We start from the raw sequence: 21,459 nt of genomic DNA, 5'->3' as shown, positions 1-21,459 counted from the left end.
TCGTCACGGAGCAGCGGGAAGATATAGAAGAACTCTTCAAGAAAAAAGGTATGAAGCATATATTATTCTTCTTATATATTAACTGTAAAAATATCCCGTGTGATAAGTCTGATACAACATGACTCAGTTTACACGTCAATATCATGTCCTCCTAGCTAAACAACATACATACGATTTATACGTTTATTATCTGTCTGTTTAAAGAACAATATCTTACATCCACTAGATAACACATGACACGTTTTAATATATCATCTCCTCCAATATAAACCAGTATAAAACGCTATGAATATTACGATACAATAGAAATATGTTAGCAATATACGAGGTGCCTTCAATAAGTTTCCAGACTCTTTTTGTAAAGGCATTAAAAATTGTCGTAAGCTTCTTGAAAATTCCATATGTTATTGCTATACATCTTATGAGATAATTGACCAATTATTAGTCCAAAGGAATTAGATTACACTTTATTAAAGCCTGATTTTCACAGCTGATGAATTTCAAAAATGCAATCTGAGAACAGTTTAGAAAAACGATCTGCAAAAAAAATTCTGTTTTAAACTTGGAAAAATGCCACAGAAACATATGGAATTCTGCACGCTGCTTTTGGACCATTTTGCATGAATCGAGCATCAGTTTTAGAGTGGTATAAGAGACTCAAGGAAAGCAGAGCGTCTGTGAGGGATAATAAGAGGTGCAGGAGAAATAACAGTCAGAAAACCAGAGTTGATGGGCCAAATAAAGAATTTCATAAATAAGGACCGTAGTGTGTCTATAGAGACAATAAGTGCACCATTTGATGTCAGTGTGGGAACTGTACACACATTTATTCGCGAGGAACTGAAGATGTGGAAGATTTGCGCCATTTTTGTCCCAAGGGTGCTCAGTAAAGATCACAGACTATTTGACCAAAATGGACATCAAGACAATCCCTCCCTCACTATAGCCCAGACCTTGCTCCCTGTGACTTTTAGTTATTCCCTAAGCTCAAGAAAACAACTTACATGCTGTCGTCATGAGACAACTGAAGAGATTAAAGAGGCTCTGACAAGGGTTATTGACACGCTTACACAAGAGAACTTTCATGGGGCCTTCCAGAAGTTATTAGAACAGTAAAACAACTGTATTACAATCGGAGCAGATTACTTCGAAGAGAACTAGAATTTCATGCGTTTACTGCCAGTAAAAATGCTCATACGAAAAAAGCCTGGAAATTTATTGAAGTCACCTCATATTTTCTGTTTCACCTATTTTTACTAATTGATGCAAAAGACATTTTTTTACATTTTTTTACGCGTACTACGAAGTACAAAAACATGGTATTTACCTCGCATCCATTGACTCTCATCCACAAGGATGTGACACAAGGTCGAAAGGTTGGGAAAATGAGCCCCGTCATGGTTTTTTATGTGATGTCAAGTGAGGGCCACATCATGCCACCTCACATCTTCGAAGTCGGCTTGAAAGTCAACACCAAAGAGTATCTGGATGTGCTGAAGAGTGTGGTGGACCACTGGTGTAATTAGGTTGTCGCTGACAGACCTTGAGTGTGGCAGCAAGACTCAACTCTGACCTAAAATCCAAAGAGGCCCAGATTTGGCTTCTGAAAGAGTACTACAACTTCGTACTCTAATCTCAGTGGCCCAATCCTCCCCCGACATGAACTCTCTGGGCTACTTAGTTTGATCATATGTTGAGAACATCACCAACATGACCTCGTACAACACCAAATCCAGCCTGATCACCGCCATCCGCCGAGTATTCGCTGCGCTCTCGCCGGCGCTTGTGAAAAAGACATGCTCCCAGTTTCGGACCAGCATCGAAGTGGTGATTGAGGCTAAAGGCGGCTACATAGAATTGGTGTCAGCTCTACTACATAATCAAGTTACCTAAATTGGTTTTTTAATAAAAGTTTTAAAATAAAGCTGTACTTTTGTTATTTTATTTTTTTGGGAGGGGGGGACAAATTTATCGTTCCAGCCTGCACAGTCTTAGGTATTATTTCGACCTTCTCTACTATAAGATTATAAGATTTCCAAAAGCTGTGTAGTAACGACAACGTTGTCTCAGAACGGCCTACATTATTCGACGCAGGTTCGAATTCTGTACGCGTCTCATTTCTCTGTGTAAGTCTGCAATGTGAATAATTATTATCCGTTTATATAGTCAGAATTTATCAAATATTTACACCCGGATGACAAAGATGCTTATTACGATGGTTTATAAAATATAGAATATGTTCGTATGTTTATATGCGCGATTGTATGTACTAGTGTAGGGACGATTATTTGGAATCGGAATCGGGAATCAGAAAAATCGAAGTTTTTTGGAGTATCGGAATCGGTATCGGAATCGGAAATATTGGAGAAAAAATGCAACCTATAAATCCGAGGTGTTATTTAGCTAGCACGTTGTATCCGTTAATGTGGCAGGTGTTTTCAGAACCGACAGTGCACATACGTCACATTATACAAAACAACTCGATACTTGGATTCTTCTTGCGGTGCCGTGGCGTAGTGGATAATATACTTGGTAATCTTAAATTGTAAAATTACATTCTTCTAAAAGGTTGAAGGTCCGATCCTAAGTGCGAGCGGCAATAAATACAATTACGAATTACTTGGGACTTATATATAGTGGCTGATAGGACGAGAGTATGCTACCCCCACGGATTGCATAAATGGTTCCGTTCTAAATTCTGTGCAAATTTCCGAATTCGTTAGAAAGATTCTCGAAGGTCGGAGGTTACATAGACTGAAACGTGAAAATAACACTGAAGATGTTAATAGTAGACTGAAGACTCCAAATAATAGTTGATCAATCCTTATTAATAAAAAAATAAATCAGTAACTTTAAAAACTCGATAACAAATGCCCATTGCCCACTCAAGAATGCTGATCACGCTGTAAACTTTCGACCTCAAGTTAAAGAGCTATTACTCCAAACGATAAGATACTATAATGAGGCTGACTGGATTGCCATCAGAGATTATATCAGAGATGACTCATGGGAAATAACTTGTCTTTGTTTGTGAAACAGTGCGCAAATAAAACTACTGAATGGTTCAGAGCTGTAATTGAAGCACATGTTCTTACACGGAAATTCTATAGCAAACCCCATTTTCCCCAATGGTTTACTTCTACTTGCACCACTGCCATTACCCAAGGGAAGCATGCATACCGCAGATTTATCCAACATAAGCACAGCACAAACTGACAAAAGTTTATAGAAGCTAGAAATAATTGTAAAAAAGAAATAGCGACAGCTAAATAGAATATACCGAAACCACCAGAAAGCGCAGAAATTAGGAACTCGTGATTTTTGGAAAGTCTACAACAGTGTAGTAAAAAATTGGCAATCAACAATTCCCCCAATATCCAACAATCATGAGAATGTTTGCATGGCAACCGAGAAGGTTAACATGCTTACTCATCGCTTTACCTCAAACCACTCCCTTCCCTGGTTTTTCTTTGCGGACAGAAACCACACTAGATAATCTAAAAATCAAACCTCTCTCATGTACATGATATCGCAAAAACCTACACACCCCAAAAGCATATGGAACTGATCTCATTCCGGCTATACTATAAAGAAAATGCTCCGTTGAGGTTGCTCCAGTCCTCGCCAAAGTTTTCAACAAATAACTTAACGAATCTTGCTTTCCTGACTGCTGTAAAACTGCTTCTGGCGAAAGAACTGACCCACTAAATTATCTCCCAATTAGCCTTCTCCCTTTTTTCGCCAAAATATCTGAGTCCATAATTAATAAAGCTCTAGTCCACCACCTTACAGTTGCTAAACTTCTGTCCGAATAATAATATGGATTTAGGCAAGCCCGTTCTACTACAAATATCCTAACTGTTATCTCTGAACGTATATACCATGCACTGGATAAAGTAGGGAAGGAGAGAACAGTAGCCCTAGATATTTCAAAGGATTTAAACAGGGTATGGCACGAGGGTATTCTCATGAAAATAAGATCATATAGTATCAATGGACGAATACTAAACATAATTAAATCTTTTTTTTAAATAATAGAAGAATCTAGGTTGCCTTCGATAGTCGTACGTCAAAACAACATGATATAAATGCAGATATACCTCAAGGGTCGATCCTTGGACGTTTCTTATTCCTGATATCCATAAATAACCTCCCTGATAAAATTATTTCTGAGATGGGTATATTTGTCGACGACACTACACTCTATAACAGACACGAGGGGAAAACGAATGAACACGTATCCAAGGCAATGGCAGAAACCCTATTGGATGACCTCCAGTCTGAAGTGAAATAGATACAAGAATGAATGGTAACATTCAATTCTGCCAAGACTAAGCTTGTTTCGATTAATAATTACGATAAACCTTCGAAACCAGTAATAGCTATGGTTAATGATACATTACCTGAAAGTACTTTGTTCAAACTCCTCGGCTTAACGTTCACAGGGAACATGAGTTCGAACAGGTACATCGAGGGAATTGCCGCGGCTGCTGCGAGGATTGTGGGCTATCTCGATCGTGCTAGAAAGTTACTTACGCCTGAAAGTATCCTGTACCTCTACAAGGCACCATTCGCCCATGTACGGAGTGGTGAATCTACTAGTAGTCTCTTACTCTTGGACAGGGTTCAAAAGAGAGCCACAAACCTGATAAGTCCTGAACTGTTAGCCAGGCCTCAACCTCTGTCCCATCGATAAAATATGCACCCCATGCCTGTTCTACTAGTATTTTAATAGTAGATGCTCCGACGAACTACAATCCCTTGTACACCCTTAACGTAAATAGCCTTGACAAACCCGACAAGCAGCAAAATCCCACCCCTACACACTAATGATCCCCAGATGCCAGAAAGCCTTTTACTCTAATAGTGCATTCCCCAACACTGCTAGACTTTGGAATTCCCTTCCAGCTTCCTGCTTTCCCGACTGTACTGACATGCAGAAGTTCAAGTGTAATGTAAACAAACATTTTGCCGTCCAATTCCTTACATAACATCCCTGCAAATTATTTCCTAGATAGTAGTCCCCTACATCAAAGTGACACTGTGCATTGATTGAGGTTAAAATGCAATAAAAATGTTTCCCATGTCAAATTGAATAAGGTTCAGACTAAAATTTTCCATGTACGAATTAAGTTATGGCTTTAAAATGTTATGGAGGATTTATGAAAACTTACACAGTATTTGAAATTAGTATAATCAAATTCATGCTCGAATCAAATTAACGTTAACATTAAAGTTTGGTGAAGCTACGGTAATTTCATAATTTATAGTTTGACACATCATCATATTCATCATCATCGCCGCCGCCGCCGCCGTCGTCATCATCTTGTCTTATTCTTTGTACATATTTTGTCCAGCTTTATCTCTCTCTGTCTGTCTGTCTGTCTGTCTGTCTGTCTCTCTCTCTCTCTCTATATATATATATTAATTTAAATATTTTTATCGAAGCTTTATTGCAAGATATTTTGAATTTTTTTGAAATTTTTTGAATTTTTTTAAATTAATTTTTTTTTTAAATGTTTAAAAATCTTTTAAATATTTTTATGAATTTAAAAATAACATCTCAGTATTTCCTCAGTATACCCTCTTCCGTTTGCCTGCTTTCCAGCTGACTACAATTTGGGCGTCAAACGTAAACGTTCTCGACGAGACGTCCCCTTAAGCAATCCAATTTACCAAATTTCCTCTACTAACGATTACTACGAAATTGTCCCATTAACTACTGCGCACTCATTAAACCTTATCCTCGAGTGGTCTCCGGGCCTTGATCAGTGGTGACTCCTATGTCAGAAAAAAGGTAACTCATAATCTTATGTATTGTTTAGTGTGTTCTTTTGGTATTAATTGTTCTTTCCTGTCACATCTCCCTTTTATCCCCATCACATCGCTCCTATACCTTTTCTTTCTGAATTCTAATTTCAAAAATCGTTTTTAATCTGAATGTTTTCAAAGTCAATGCTTTCCTTTATCTTTACTTTTGTACAATGCCGGCTTTATATATATATATATATATATATATATATATATATATATATATATATATATATATACTAGACTACCCGTGACCCGTGTGGTCAGTATGTTATATTAGCTATAGAATTCATGAATGAGCGTGACACATTGTTTTTTTGACATAACAGAAACATTTCTATGAAAGTATGTTAAAATGAAAAAAAGAATATAGATAGATTTCTATGAGTCGTTCTGTTTATTATAATTGATCATTTTTATTAATACTGAATTATAAGTGGTTGGCCATACTTATAGGTAAATGTGCACTGAACATATACCATAATACTTATTATAGTTAAATTAAATTTTGATATATCTGCTTTTTCTACATCGTTCATTTCTATATTATGTTTAAGTTATTTTAAACCCCACTCTTCCCATGTTAAATAATAATTCCGAAATAATAACGTTAATATTTCAGTGCGCAGGTCATGCATGCGCAACCGGATGTCGTAAACCGGAAAGTGGGATACATACATCGTTACAAGATCATTTGAGTTTTATAATTATATATATATATATATATATATATATATATATATATATATATATATATATGTATTTATATATATATATATATATAAATACATTATTATATATAATATTTTAAATATATATCTATCCACTGACACGTGTTTCGTCGTCTATGACTAATCAAAGTGGGTGAATCTAGCGAGATTCGAAATCGGGACCTCCCCGGTAATGAGCCTGACCTCTTTTTCCGCTGGCCCATTTCGGTGACTATTAGGATATATCGCGATTTATTTAGATGTTATTTGTTTTTTTTTGTTTTTTGCGATACGTTTTGAATGAATTAAATTACTTACGAAAGTGCATTTTTTACCTAAATTCGAGTTGGGAATAATTTTCCCTTTAACCAATTTGGTACCCCCACATGGGGAGCGGTATATATAATATTTTAAAAATATATTTATCCACTAACACATGTTTCGTCGTCTATGACTCATCAGCGCAGGTGAATCTAGCGAAATTCGAAATGACCTGATCTCTTTATCCGCTGGCCGATCTCGCTGACTTTTAGGATTTATCGCGATTTATTTAAATGTTATTTGTTTTTGTTTTTATGCGATACGTTTTGAATGAATTCAATTATTTGCGAAAGTGCATTGTTTTCACCTAAAGGCGAGTTGGAAATAATTTTCCCTTATACTATATATATATATATATATATATATATATATATATATATATATATATATATATATATATAATAGCTTTTAAAGTTTCAAAATCAAGTCTCCTAAGTCGGTGATTTATTTTATGTATATAGGAATGTTTTCAAAATTGTTGCGTTTGCAACTAACAAGTCAATAAAATTATGTCTTTGTCGCATTTTTAGTTGCTTACTCATCAGATAAATTCCTTTAAAATAATATAGGAAAAACATTACTTTGAACAACTTCAAATGATGCAAATAACCGACACAGACCGCCAACATTCTTCTTGTTATGAAATAAATCTCCATGCTGTGTTTGTCTACATTTGTTATTTTCGTATCGCAGTCGATATTAATTATTATTTTTTAAATTATATCAAAGCTTTTATTTTTAGTTTTACTGTATCATCTTATTTTTATTTTATATTTCATTTTTTTTATTATTTATTTTACCACAAACATATGTGCGTGAGTGAGTGTGTGTGTGTATACACACAATATATATATATACACACAAACATATATATGTGTGTGTGCGCACACACACACACACACACACACACACACACACACACACACACACACACACACACACACACACACACATATATATATATATATATATATACTAGAAGGGACGCCGGGAGTAACCAAGTAACCAATACGCTTAAATATGATATTTTAATGCATGCAGATTTCCTATATACTATTATAGAGTCAATTTTCTATCGATATTTTTATATTATGAAGTTGTGATTTCAAATTAATTATTATTTTTTAAAATTGTATTAAAGCTTTTATTTTTAGTTTTACTATATCATCTTATTTTTATTTTGTTGTGGTTGCAAGGTTTAACAATAATTAGTAAGGAAATACAATGAAGACGCAAACAACAAGATAACACAATAATAAGTGTATTAAAGAAAAGGTATATTTACAATATGTACAAATGACGGTGTCGAGTCAGAGAGTCTTGGTGGGAGGACATGTACGCTCTTCGGCGTCACTTCCGGTGGCATTTGAGTAAGACACACCAAGGCCAACCTAGGCTTGCCATTTATAGTGTTATGTTATTCGCATATGCAAATAAGTGGTTGCCACCACAACACCCCCCTCCCAAGATTTGTAGTCACACAGATTTCAATATCTTTTTCTTTTTGGGTTTACCATTAATGGTTCATTCACTTTTCTTTTCCTACCTGATCTTCGGGGTTCAGGTGCATTTTGAGGCGGTTCCAAATTAAAAGATTCGTATATGATATCTATGGCGTCCTCCTCTTCGACTGTTGTCGTATCATCATCATCTTGGATATGACGTTTTTTTATCTGATTTAGGTGCCTTTTATGCATATTCTGTGGACCTTTAATCGTGTATGTACAATCACCAATGCGTTTATCCACTACTCCACATTCCCAGTAAGATGTGTTATTTATGTAGCACTTAAAATATACTCGATCTCCCGAGTTATATTTCTTTCTTCTCGTGTGTGTAGTGTTTCAGATAATTGCCTGCCTTGGCAATAGTTTGTCAAACGCTGATTTTACCTTTCTGGCAAACATTAGATCAGCTGGTGATATGTTTGATGGTGTACTAGGATGTGGTGTAATCCTATATACTTGCAAGAATTGTTGCAAAGCTTTTTCTGTTGGTGTTCCAATGGATTTCTTTAACGCTCGTTTTAGCGTGTCCACGAACCTTTCCGCGAGGCCGTTCGAGCTTGGATGATACGGCGGAGTCGTGATGTGCTTCACTCGGTACGTGTCGCAAAATTCCTTAAACTCTGCGGATGTGAACTGCGTTCCGTTGTCAGTGACCAGTGTGTCTGGTACACCGAATCTTGCAAACAACTCGTGTAGGAACCCTATTGAGTTGTTCGTTGTTGGATTCCTGCAACGCATTACCTCCGTCCATTTTGTGAAACTATCCACTACAATTAAATAATAATTTGTCAACTACTGGAACTGCGAAGTCCATGTGTATTCTCGACCATGGTTGGTCGGTTTTCGGCCAAGGTTTGTGTACTATAGGTGGAAATTTTGCCGCTAACTGGCATCCTTTACATTTATCAGTTGTTGTCGCTATGTCAGTGTCCATGTTACGCCAGTACACGTAGCTTCTCATTAACGACTTCATTCGATTTATCCCCGGATGTCCTGTGTGGAAATCTCTTAACATCCTATTCTGCAATGTTTTGGGTATTACCACTCTCTCGCTGTACAGTAACACATCGTCACATATGGAGAAAACTTCCTGCACCTTTGTGTCCGTTATAATTTTCTCTTTTATGTCCTTTATATATTCGTCTTTTTCGGCTTCCCTTTTAATGTCCGACAAAGTTACGGGTAGTTCCTTAATGATGTTTGCTACCATATTTTTTACTTCAACATTTGTCCGAATTGCTGCAATGACTGATTCTTCCAGATTGTGTTTCTGTGGTATCAGTCTTGACAGTCCATCCGCATGGCAAATCTTTTTTGATGCTAGATGTTGTAGCTGGAAATCGTAATTAAGTAGTATTGTACCCCAGCGCAGCAATCTATTTGCGGTGTATACCGGCAATCCTTTTTTTGATCCATAGATCGTGACTAACGGTTTATGGTCGGTTTCAAGTATGAATTGTCTACCATATAAATATCGGTGAAATTTAGTCACGGCAAAGATTATGCTCAACGCTTCTTTTTCGATTTGTGAATATGCCCTTTCGGCTGGTATCAGCGTTCTCGAAGCGTGCGCTATTGGTTTTCTAGACCCATCCGGCATAATATGTTGAATGCATGCTCCTAAGCCGTAGGAGCTAGCGTCACTAGCGACGACTATTTTTAAGTTTGTATCAAAGTGCGTTAAGAATAATTCGGATGTTAGTGCGCTCTTTATTTTGTCAAAAGCGGTTTGACATTCTTGCGTCCAGTTCCACGGTGTATCATTTTTAAGCAGATTATTTAAGGAGGCTCGCAAGTTATGCATTCCTTCAATAAAAGATTGGTAATAATTTGCGAGTCCCAAGAAACTCTGCAAGGTTGTTACATTATCGGGTGCTGGCATATTTTTTATTGCCGCAGATCTGTCTGGGTCTGGACGTCGTCCATGTTTGTTTATTATGTGTCCAAGATACTTAATCTCGCTCATACAAAAGTCACATTTACTTTCTTTTACTTTAAAGCCGAATTCTTGTATTCGAGTAAATACTTGTTTCAAATGTTCCTTATGTTCTTCTAGGGATTTGCTCCTGACAACAATGTCGTCCAGGTATGCACACGCGCACTCAATACCACTAAGCATGGTGTCCATCGCTTGCTGAAAGATGGCAGGCGCTACTTTGATGCCAAAAGGCAATCGGTTGTATTTGTATAATCCCTTATGCGTATTGATGCATAGTATTTTTGAGCAATTCTCCTCGACCGGTATTTGCAAATACGCGTCGCTCAAGTCTATCTTGGAGAAGATATTACCCCCATTCAACTTCGTGAATATTTCCTCTGGGCTTGGTAGGGGGTTATGGTGATCTTTTAATAGGGAGTTGACCCCGGTCGAAAAGTCTGCGCACACTCTAACTTCGTCATTCTTTTTCTTTACGTATACGGTGGGGGCTGCCCACTCGCTGTGTTCTATTTTTGAAAGAATTCCCGTCTGTTCCAATCTATTTAATTCTTTATCAATCTTTTCCAACCCAGCGAACGGAACATTTCGCTTTTTTCTTAAAATTGGGCTGGCGTTTTCTTTAAGTTCAAACGAGGCCTTGAATTTATTGCAGCGACGTAAGTTAGTCGTGAATGCCTCAGGAAATAATTCTTTTAAATCGTCTTTTATATTTACTGTTGTTGGAGAAAAACATTCTAATTTTTTACAGAATGTATTGATTGGCTTATCCCATAGTCCGAATTTCTCAATTAAATCTATTCCAAACAGATTTTCACTATTTTTTAGTACGAATATTTTTAATTTCTTCGAAATCCCTTTCAATTTTATCGGGAGGACAACTTCTCCTTCAAATTTTATACCACCACCAGTTACCGTCCGGGCTGCTTTACTAGTTTTCATCATGGCCGGTTTTCCCAACTTTTTCCACGTATTCAGGTTTATTATAGAAACATCGGAGCCGGAGTCGAGTTGTAACTTTATTGATGTTTTAAATATTTCCACTTTTACGTATTTTCGCCGATCTTTGTCTAATTTTGTATTTGATTTTGTTTGTTGTACTCTCTTTCTGGTGTAATCTTTATATCTGCAGCAATCGCTTTTGTGTCCCACCTTCTTACAAATGTAGCAGTTTTTCTTCTTATAAGTACAATCTGATTCCCAATGCTTTTCTGTACATCTCTTACAGTTATATCTAAGAAGAGGCTTGTTATATTGTGTACTATATTTATGGTTATTATCTTTGGAATATCCCGTTCCATTGCTTTTCTTTGTAAAGTTCTTGGTTGGTGCGTATGGTTTTCTAACTTTTCTTACATATGCCACTCCGGATTCTTCTATATTTTTTAATCCTTTTTTAGTGTAATGGCCCTTTCACAGTCCTCTGCTAGTTTCTGGAAGGTTAAATCTTGCTCAGATTCCAGCTTAGACAACACTCGTCTGCGTATTTCTGCATTTTTCGTGGAAACTAACCCTTGAGCGAAGATTAGACATTTAAAATCTTCTACCGTTAGTTCTGCAAGCTTAAAATTATCGCAGTTTTTATTGACAACTGATGCGAATGTCAAATAATCTTGGTTGTCCATCTTTCTTAGATTCATGCACAGCCATCTTTTATGAAAAAGAGATATATTTGGATTAAATAATTCTTTTAGTAATTTTACAGCTTCCATGAACTCTAATTCCGCAGTTTTTTTAGGTAATATGTAATCTATGAATTTGCTGTGTTCTGATGTACCCAATTTTCTGAGTAAGAGGCTCACTTTCTGACTATTTGGCCAATTTTTACAGTCCAGTTGAAAAACATCCTCGTATCTTGTGTAGTATGCTTCAAAATTCTTCTCTTCCTCAGGCACATAATGAAATGTGTCCATGCTATTAAAAATAGTTGTATGGGAGAAATTAACACTATCGACATTTTCTCGATTACTCTTTAGTAGTTCCAGTGTTTTAGCAAAACGTTCCTCTTGTCTTTCTTCATATTCCAATTGTAGTTTCTTATGCCTTTCTTCCTGTTCCAATTGCAGCTTTTTCTGCTTTAATTGCGCCATTTTCTGCTTTTCTTCTTGTTCCTGCTGCCATTTCAATAATCTGTCCTCTCTCTTTTCCTCGCGGTCAGCCTGTGCCTGTATTTGTGTTTGCAAAAGCTCGTTTTGTGTAGCTTGTCTGCGTTCATCCCGCTCAGCCTGTGCTTGTAAAAATTGCATGAACATTTTTGATAAGTCTTCCATGTTTTTTTTTTTTTTTAGTGTGTAGTTAAAAAAATATTGTACCATGTACAATATACACCGGTTTGGGTTACAACACAAAAGCAAATTGCTGTAAGCTCCTGTTTTCAATAATAATATCGCTGCTTGCAATAATATATTCTTTTTGCGAGTCACGCTGCAAAAAAAATAAAAATAAAACAGGTTTATCTGGAATCACGAAATGGAATTGACTTTCCGTTTTTAGGCACTTACTAATAAGTAACTCTTTCCACAAAATAAAAGTTTGGGTTTTTTTTTATCGAGTCACAATTGAATAAATGTATGCAGTACATTTAGTTCTTTGAGTTTTTTTCTCTAGTATTTTAGTAATAAAAATACCTCTTAAATTGAGATTACCTTTTTTCCCGTGACGTTTTACTGTATTATCCGTTATTCAGTGACAACTTCAAGAAAAAAATCCTTTCCTTGAATTTTAGTTTTAGCTGTGGTATTTCCTTTTAGTACCGACGTCAACCAAAACATTAATTAAAAAGTCCTTTAGTTGTTGTTTTGTTTACGGAGAACAGTAATTGGAATCCACTGGTGAACTTTTTTCGTAGGTTACTTCCTTGCTTTTCGTAATACGGGTCTGACCTGTCGTTTTTGCGACAGAACAAAGTTCGCTTTTCGTTTGCAAGTTGGTCCTTTAGTAAGATTTGTCGTGTAGCGACAAAACAAAAATTCACTTTTACATTCGTTTGCAAGTCGGATTCCCAGAAAACGGCGTAAATTGTCGCTTTTGCCACGTTAGAGTTTTTTTTTCACTGGAGTTGAAACTTCTCTTTAGCGTAAAATCCGTTTGCTCGTCAACACTTTGCATTCCTTAAAAAAAAAGGTCAACCTTTGCGTTGTACTTTTTTTTTTTAAATAGTTTTCGTCAAACTGTTATATTTGACGCTTCATATCTCGTCGCCAACTGTTGTGGTTTCAAGGTTGAACAATAATTAGTAAGGAAATACAATGAAGACGCAAACAACAAGATAACGCAATAATAAGTGTATTAAAGAAAAGGTATATTTACAATATTTACAAATGACGGTGTCGAGACTTGGTGGGAGGGCATGTACGCTCTTCGGCGTCACTTCCGGTGGCATTTGAGTAAGACACACCAAGGCCAACCTAGGCTTGCCATTTATAGTGTTATGTTATTCGCATATGCAAATAAGTGGTTGCCACCACAACAATTTTATATTTCATTTTATTTTTTATTATTTATTTTACCACAAACATATGTGCGTGAGTGTGTGTGTGTGTGTGTGTGTGTATACACACAATATATATATATATATACACACAAACATATATGTGTGTGTGTGTGCGCGCGCACACACACACACACACACACACACACACACACACACACACACACATATATATATATATATATATATACTAGAAGGGACGCCCGGAGTAACCAGGCCGTAAAATACGCTTAAATATGATACTTTAATGCATGCAGATTTCCTATATACTATTATAGAGTCAATTTTCTATCGATTCTTTTATATTATGAAGTTGTGGTTTACAAAAATAAAATAATAAAATATATCCATATGACTTGGTTGCACCAGCTTGAATCGAAACCGAAACCAAAACCTATGAAGAAAATATATAAATATATCTATATATCTATAAAAGTGAAATTGTCTGTATGTGTGTATGTTTACATTTCCTTACCAAACTACTCTGTCAATTTTCAGTCTGCAGACTCGAGATTTGACATAAAGAGTATTGAGATTTGGGAAAATCATTTTAATCAGTTTTCAGCCAGAAATTTGGCTGTCAAGAGGTTAAAGTTCAACGTTTTGACCGTTAAAAATTCTACCAATTTCGTATCTGAAACTTGAAAATTTAGATATAGCTAACTTGGACGTAGAGTAAATATTTAAATTTGTTTAGAGCCCAAAACAATAAATGTTAAGGGGTCAAAATTGGGGTCAAAATTTCAAAAAATTTGACCTCTGCGGTCTCTATCAAATTACTCAGCCAATTGCTGGTCTAAACATTTGAAATCTTGCATAAAGTGTATTCAGACATAGGGCAAGCTTTTTAATCGGTTTTTAGGCGAACATTTGTTTGCCAAAGGGTCAAAATTTAAAAGATGTGACCTTTGTGGTCTCTTGCAAACTGTTCAGCTAATTTTGGGTCTAAACATTTGAAATTTTACATAAAGGGTATTCAGAAATGCAGCAATCTTTTTAATCAGTTTTTTGGACGAACATTTGACTATCATGAGGTAAAATCTGAAAGAGTTAACCTTTGCAGACTCCACCAAACTCCTCTGGTAAATTTTGGTCTACACACTTGAAATTTTAGATGTAGGATACCTGAACATGGGTAAACCGTTTTAATATATATATATATATATATATATATATATATATATATATATATATATAAAATTGAACAGTAGGTCAGAAAAACATTGGTACCGTCGGTTTCAAGCCTAACATAAAGGGGACTAGTTAATCTTAGGCTTGAAACAACGGTACCAATGATTTTTTTTCTGAGCTTCTTTACATTTTTAAATAAATAAATATTAAGCTCTTATATTGAAAAGGGGGTTCTTTGTAATCTAGCTAGCACTTTGTTAGAATTCTTTCCCAAAAAGCAGTACACACACACAGACATATATATATATATATATATATATATATATATATATTTAGGCAGCATTTTTTCTTTTATTCAGGTTTCATTAAATAGCACAGATAACTTTTGCTTGTTTTTCTTGTAATCCTCCTTTTCTCTTTGTCAGACCATTTTCCGAACGTTTTTTCCGAGTGAAAAAAGAAATTTCCCATAATCGCGAACGTTTTCAACCTCCATTGGTCATCCTCAGGCAAGTAGTAAAAAATAAAAAATAACATTGAAAAATGAAAATAGGGAGATGAAATGAAAAGACTATTAAAAGATGATTAAAAGGCGATTAAAATCGCTTAAAATCGCTTAAAATCATTAAAATACTCAAAAGCACTTGAGGGTGCCCTCCGTTTCGTTTTGAGTCTGGTTAATCGTTGGTTTTTTAATGTGGATTAATATATATATATATATATATATATATATATATATATATATATATATGTATATATATATATATATATATATATATATATATATGCACACACAAATTTATTAACAGTACATAGGGCCTGGGCAAAGCGGGTTTGAACTGCTAGTATATACATATAACTTCATGCAAAAGTAGGTATACGATGAAAGGGTAAAAAGTGAAAGCCTGTCTACATTATACACTGTAGTTATTATACAAACATACGAACGCTGCATTAACGTGTAATAATAAGCTCCCATCTTTCATGTACTTATATTATATTGCCATTTTATCCGATAAAATAAAAGAAAACGATTAAAAGTATATTAATTTTTTTTAAAGATATGTCGCGCATATATATTTGAACAGTACAGGAATAAAAAAAAATAATCTACACGAGTCAACAAATGCTAATAATTTAACATCTCCATTGCTTTTATGTATCTTCTTTCTATTATAATATTTTTTTTGTGTGTGAATTCCTGCCAAATTATTCATATATTCATGATAGGAATGTGTTTTAGTCGGATGTTTTTTTGTTTTTTTTGTATTCTTACTGCTCCACTTGTGACTTTATCAGTGGACACAACTTTGGAAGCACCGAGGTCAGCGACGAAAAAGTAGAATTAAAAAAAGTAGGAGCGACACAACACACGAAGATTTGAAAAATACGTCCTTCAAATCTGCGCGTTGAACGATGAAGATGACAGTTCCAATTCATGTGTGACTAAGAATCTGCCGGTCAGAGCTTCGAAGAGAGATGCTCCGACGTATGTAACACAAGATGCGTCTATTTAAATTATGTGTCTTTAGCAATGGTAATGCTATTCCAAACTTAAGCGTGACAGACATAAAAGTGGATAAAGCGGTTTGAAGAGATATTTGGACGCATCTATATTATATTTCTCTTAGTCTATCTGTCTTTCTGTCTGTCTGTCTATATATATATATATATATATATATATATATATATATATATATATATATACATATATATATGTGTGTGTGTGTGTGTGTGTGTGTGTGTGTGTGTTTCTGTTTGTTTGTCTGACCGTTGCATTTTTTCTCGAAAACCACGTGGCCGAATTAGCTGACCTATGATTAGAGATCTTTGTTAAGAGAAGGTGCAGTAAAAACTATTATAGTATTCATTCGATGCACAGTTAAGGATCAATTACAACAGAAAAATGCGAAAAGAAAACTAATATGGTTAAGGTTAAACATGGAAAAGAAAAGGACAATATATTCTCGTAAAAAAATATAATAAATCTATAACTTAAAATATTGCAGCATTAAAAATTGATTATATAATGTTAAATTGAGTTAAAAAAATTCTTTATGCTGCAATATTTTAAGTTTTAAGTTTATTATATTTTTACTAGAATATCTTGTCCGTTCCTTTTCCATGCTTAAGCTTAACCATATTGCTTTTCAGTCTCGCATTTTTCCATTGTAATCCATTATTTTTCCAGGCTTTTAGTCAATTCACTTATTCTTTGTTTAATTTACGTCTTATTTTTTGGCCTCCATAAACATAACATACACATGTAAAACAATGTACGGCACTCGCCTGCTTTCATTCTTCCTGTTTCACTTGTTAGTTCTCTTTTCGCGAGAGCGGTGAATTAGCGGTAACACTAGTCGCTCAAGCGACGTCGTTGCTATGGAACCTAGTGAGAAAAAAACGTCGCTCACCTCCTTACGAATTTTTGCGATTTTTAACACCAGTAAATTTATCATAACTTTTGTTTTACTTAACGAAAATTGATTTTTTTTCACACTATAGCCGAGAAGATGATCCATAAACTGTAATAATTGTTTGAAATTTGGTTGAAAAAATGAATGGGCAGTGAAGCTTTAAAGCAGTTCTAAATAGCTAAAACCGCCACTTAACCATATATTCACTGTAGTGTTTGAATGATAAAGATTAATTACCTCCCCTTAATTAATCCAATTTACCAAATTTCCACTACTAACGATTACTAGGATATTATCCTATTTACTACTGTACACTCAACAGCACTTATCCTCGAGTGGCCTCCGGACCTTGATAAATAAGGGAGTCCTATGTAACAAAAAGAGAGAAATACGAAATTGACTTAATAAATTTTCTCGGTAACTATTCGTCCGATCTTACTGAAATTTTGTATGAGAGTTTATTATAATAAAGTGAAGCGAACTAAGTATTATGGTATTTGTTCGATGCACAGTAAGCGATTAATAGCGATTAGTAACTACAATACCATATTTACTCTAAAATTTTTCTCAAAAACAACTGAACCGATATGACTTAAATTTTGTATGCACGTTTATTATAATAAAGTGAAACGAACTAAGTATTATGGTATCTGTTCGATTAACAGGGATTCATATGGATTAATGTTAATGAATATATATATATATATATATATATATATATATATATTGTATATTATTTTTAAATAAATAGAATATATATATATATATATATATATATATATATGTCGAGTGATGTGGTTCTCGGTTGATTAACGGTGTCTAACTGTGTCGGAGGTATACTCTAGAGTCAAAGCAACAAAAAGAATATGCTGTTGTCATAGGCCTAGTCATTACTGTCTTAAATTATCGATACAATTAATTCAACAAATCTTTGCGCAAATTATGAAGTCTCATATGTTTCCTATAAATATGTTTCCTATAAATATGTTTATTATGTATTGATAGTCATTAAAAAACCTTTTTTCTATTTATTAGTTTTTATTTGCCTCCCCACGAAAGCAGAATGTGACATAAGGTCGTTTTTAATGTGGGGTTAGACCAGCTCCCCGAAAAAAAGGCAAACGGGGCACTCAGGTTGGGACCAAAAATAATAATTGTCTCAGTATAGAGGGTTTCCCCTCCATTGACGGAGACAAATTACCTTAAGGGTAGCATCGGAACAGATACCACACTTTGATCTTGGTCCGGATATTTATTTGCTTCCCCACTGAGAAAATAAGGCGCAAAGCCGTTTTTTGTTAATGTGGGGAGTGAGGGGAGGGGGAGCAGTTCCCCCAAGAGGGAACTGGATAGTGACAATTGGTATGAAGGGTTTCTCCTACACTGACCAAAACTGATTGCTTAAGAGCAATGGTCTGATATGTGGGGTTGCCTCCACATATAACTTTGATTGCAGCATCTGCCGGGGCAGATAATACACTTTGATAACAAAAAAAGAAAAAAAAAAGGCGAACATTTTTTCTATTTATTTAGAAATAATATACAACTTTGTTAAATATAGGTTGTGAAATTGCATTCATCTGCAAACTAGTTAATTTGCATAAAACATTTATTTTAATTAATTCCCTATTAGTTTTTTTCGGTGTTCTCATGGGATGATCATCTTTAGTTAACTATTACGTGTAATTATATTCATGCAGATATTTTACATTATTTATACTTGTTTAAAAAGGATGTGTCCTCTATAGTATTAGACCTGACGGAATGGTTAATTGTAGCATAAAAAGGTTATAGAAAACACAAACTTCTTTCACTATATATTTATGTACGCGTATTCATATTTGTTTTTTAAAAAAAATGCCTACCAAATTTCTTTTGTCAGTTTTTGGTCTACAAACATAACACTTAATATAAAGGGTATTCGAACCCATGCGAAACTTTATGTGAGTTTAAGCTGGCGGGAAAATCGGTGCAAAAGTGTGAAAATTAAAAAAAAAGTGGTATTTGCCAGGTGAAGATCGAACGACGGCATTACAAATATGTATGCGTAACGTAATAGCTATTGGTTCATGTTTTAATTTTAGCCTTACGGTAAACATGTCTTCATAGCTCAGGCATAAACGTCAAGGGAAAAAGTAAATCGTTAGTTAAACGTTTTGGTTTCGATTCTCGCTGGTTGCGCACGTAATTTGTAAAAAAACATTTTAAATCATTACTATATACTGGGTCCGATAATATAATAATACATACGAAATCTACATTAAACAAAATACTATGTTAAAGCGCGTTTTATTACCGTGCAATACCAGGCGAACTGCTAGTAATATATATAATAGTATCTATCAGAGTTTTGCATTTTACGACGTTGTTTCAATTAGTGCATTCACTACTAGTCTCTCTCTCTCTCTCTGTCTCTCTGTCTCAGTCATTCATCTTATAAGTGCCCCAATATCAACCAAGCCTCAACGGCTGTCTCATCGCCGCAATGTTGCATCCGTATACATGTTTAACAAGTATTTTTTTATGGAATGTGTTCTGATAAACTCATTGTGCTCGTCCCTCCTCACCGACGTAATACCTCCTCCAGACCTGTATAACAATAAAATACTACCCCTTCACTGTAGAGGTTCTAAGATGCCAGAAAGATTCCAATTCAAGCTTCTTCATCAGACAGCAACTTGTTCGAATTCCCTCTCTGATTTCTGCTTCTCTAAACGCACTGACATGCAGAAGTTTAAATGTACAGTGCAGAGCCATCTCACCTATCTCCTTATATAGGCCACTTTAAACATGATCATAAGTAGACACTTACGTCCAAGTAGAGATGTTCCTTCTTCGGGGTGATAAAAAAAAAAACACTTGACGGACCAGCGACAAAAAGCAGCTCATAACTTAGGAAATAAACATCTGCTGATGAAATGCTCATTGAACATAAAACCTGACCGACAAAGCTTTTTTTAATAAATGCGAGGACGCACGCACAAAAAATAGATTAAAGTATTAAGAAGATGATTGAAAACAAAAAACAAAAAATATATATATAATAATATAACCAGGAATAATGTGAGAAAAGTAAAAGTGTCCAAGTATTTCACTGGCGATTTGCAAAGTTGTACAGAGATGCTCGACCAACGATTCGGTGAGTGAGTCGAGGGAAAAGACCATTTCGAGAAAAAAAAAAAACAAAAAAAAAAACGATATATATATAGAATTTTGTTGAACCCTGACAGCAATTAAAATATTTGCTTTGTGTGCTTACTAATACACACACACATGCACACACACATACATAATATATATATACACACACAAATATATACATATATATATGTATATATATATGTATATATATATAGATGTATATATACATATATACATATATACACATATATATATACACACACTTATATATACACATATATATACACATACATATATTTTATATATATATATATATATATATATATATATATATATATATATGACATTCTCTACTATTATATAAAAGGAACTTTGTTTGTGTATGTGTCTGTGAGTTCGTTTAACATGGACTGGAAAACGGCTAGGTCGATTTTTATGAAATTTTACACGAAAGTACTTTATGTGCCTGGCAGTGTTATTTGGATTAAAAAGTAGGCTAAACTATAATCCCAATCCTTGATCAAGCAACTAGTTTAGGAGAATTCAAACCACGAAAACAAACACACAACTATTTTTGTCATTTTTCAGGTATTGTTTTCAGTCTCTGTGGCCTCCTATTACTCGCTAGACTAAAAAAAAAAAAAAAAAAAAATCTCGGTTCAGATGAGGTATGGCTGGATTATATTAACCCTAGCCACTGAACTTTCGGCACAAGCATTCTTACATAGGATATGCTTTGCCGTATTAAGATGTAAAAAGTATTTTTATTTTATTTATTTTTTTATTTATATAAAAGTATTGTTAACTGGTCCAGATGTATAGAAATATAGTTAAGTATAAGGAATTAAAGATGAAAAAAAAATGAACTAGATATACTTTCTAACAATCAAATTATGTGAATTCATTAAGCAAATCTACTTCTCGAGCCGGAAACTATCTTTACTTCCGGCTAATATAGTTCATAAAGTTGTGGACAAATTCTTAAGAATGAAAC

This window comes from Euprymna scolopes, chromosome 33 (genome assembly GCF_053919585.1).
Source record: "Euprymna scolopes isolate OS-2025 chromosome 33, ASM5391958v1, whole genome shotgun sequence".
Taxonomy (NCBI): domain Eukaryota; kingdom Metazoa; phylum Mollusca; class Cephalopoda; order Sepiida; family Sepiolidae; genus Euprymna; species Euprymna scolopes.
The sequence above is the reverse complement of the archived record's forward strand: the minus strand, read 5'-3'. Positions refer to the sequence as shown.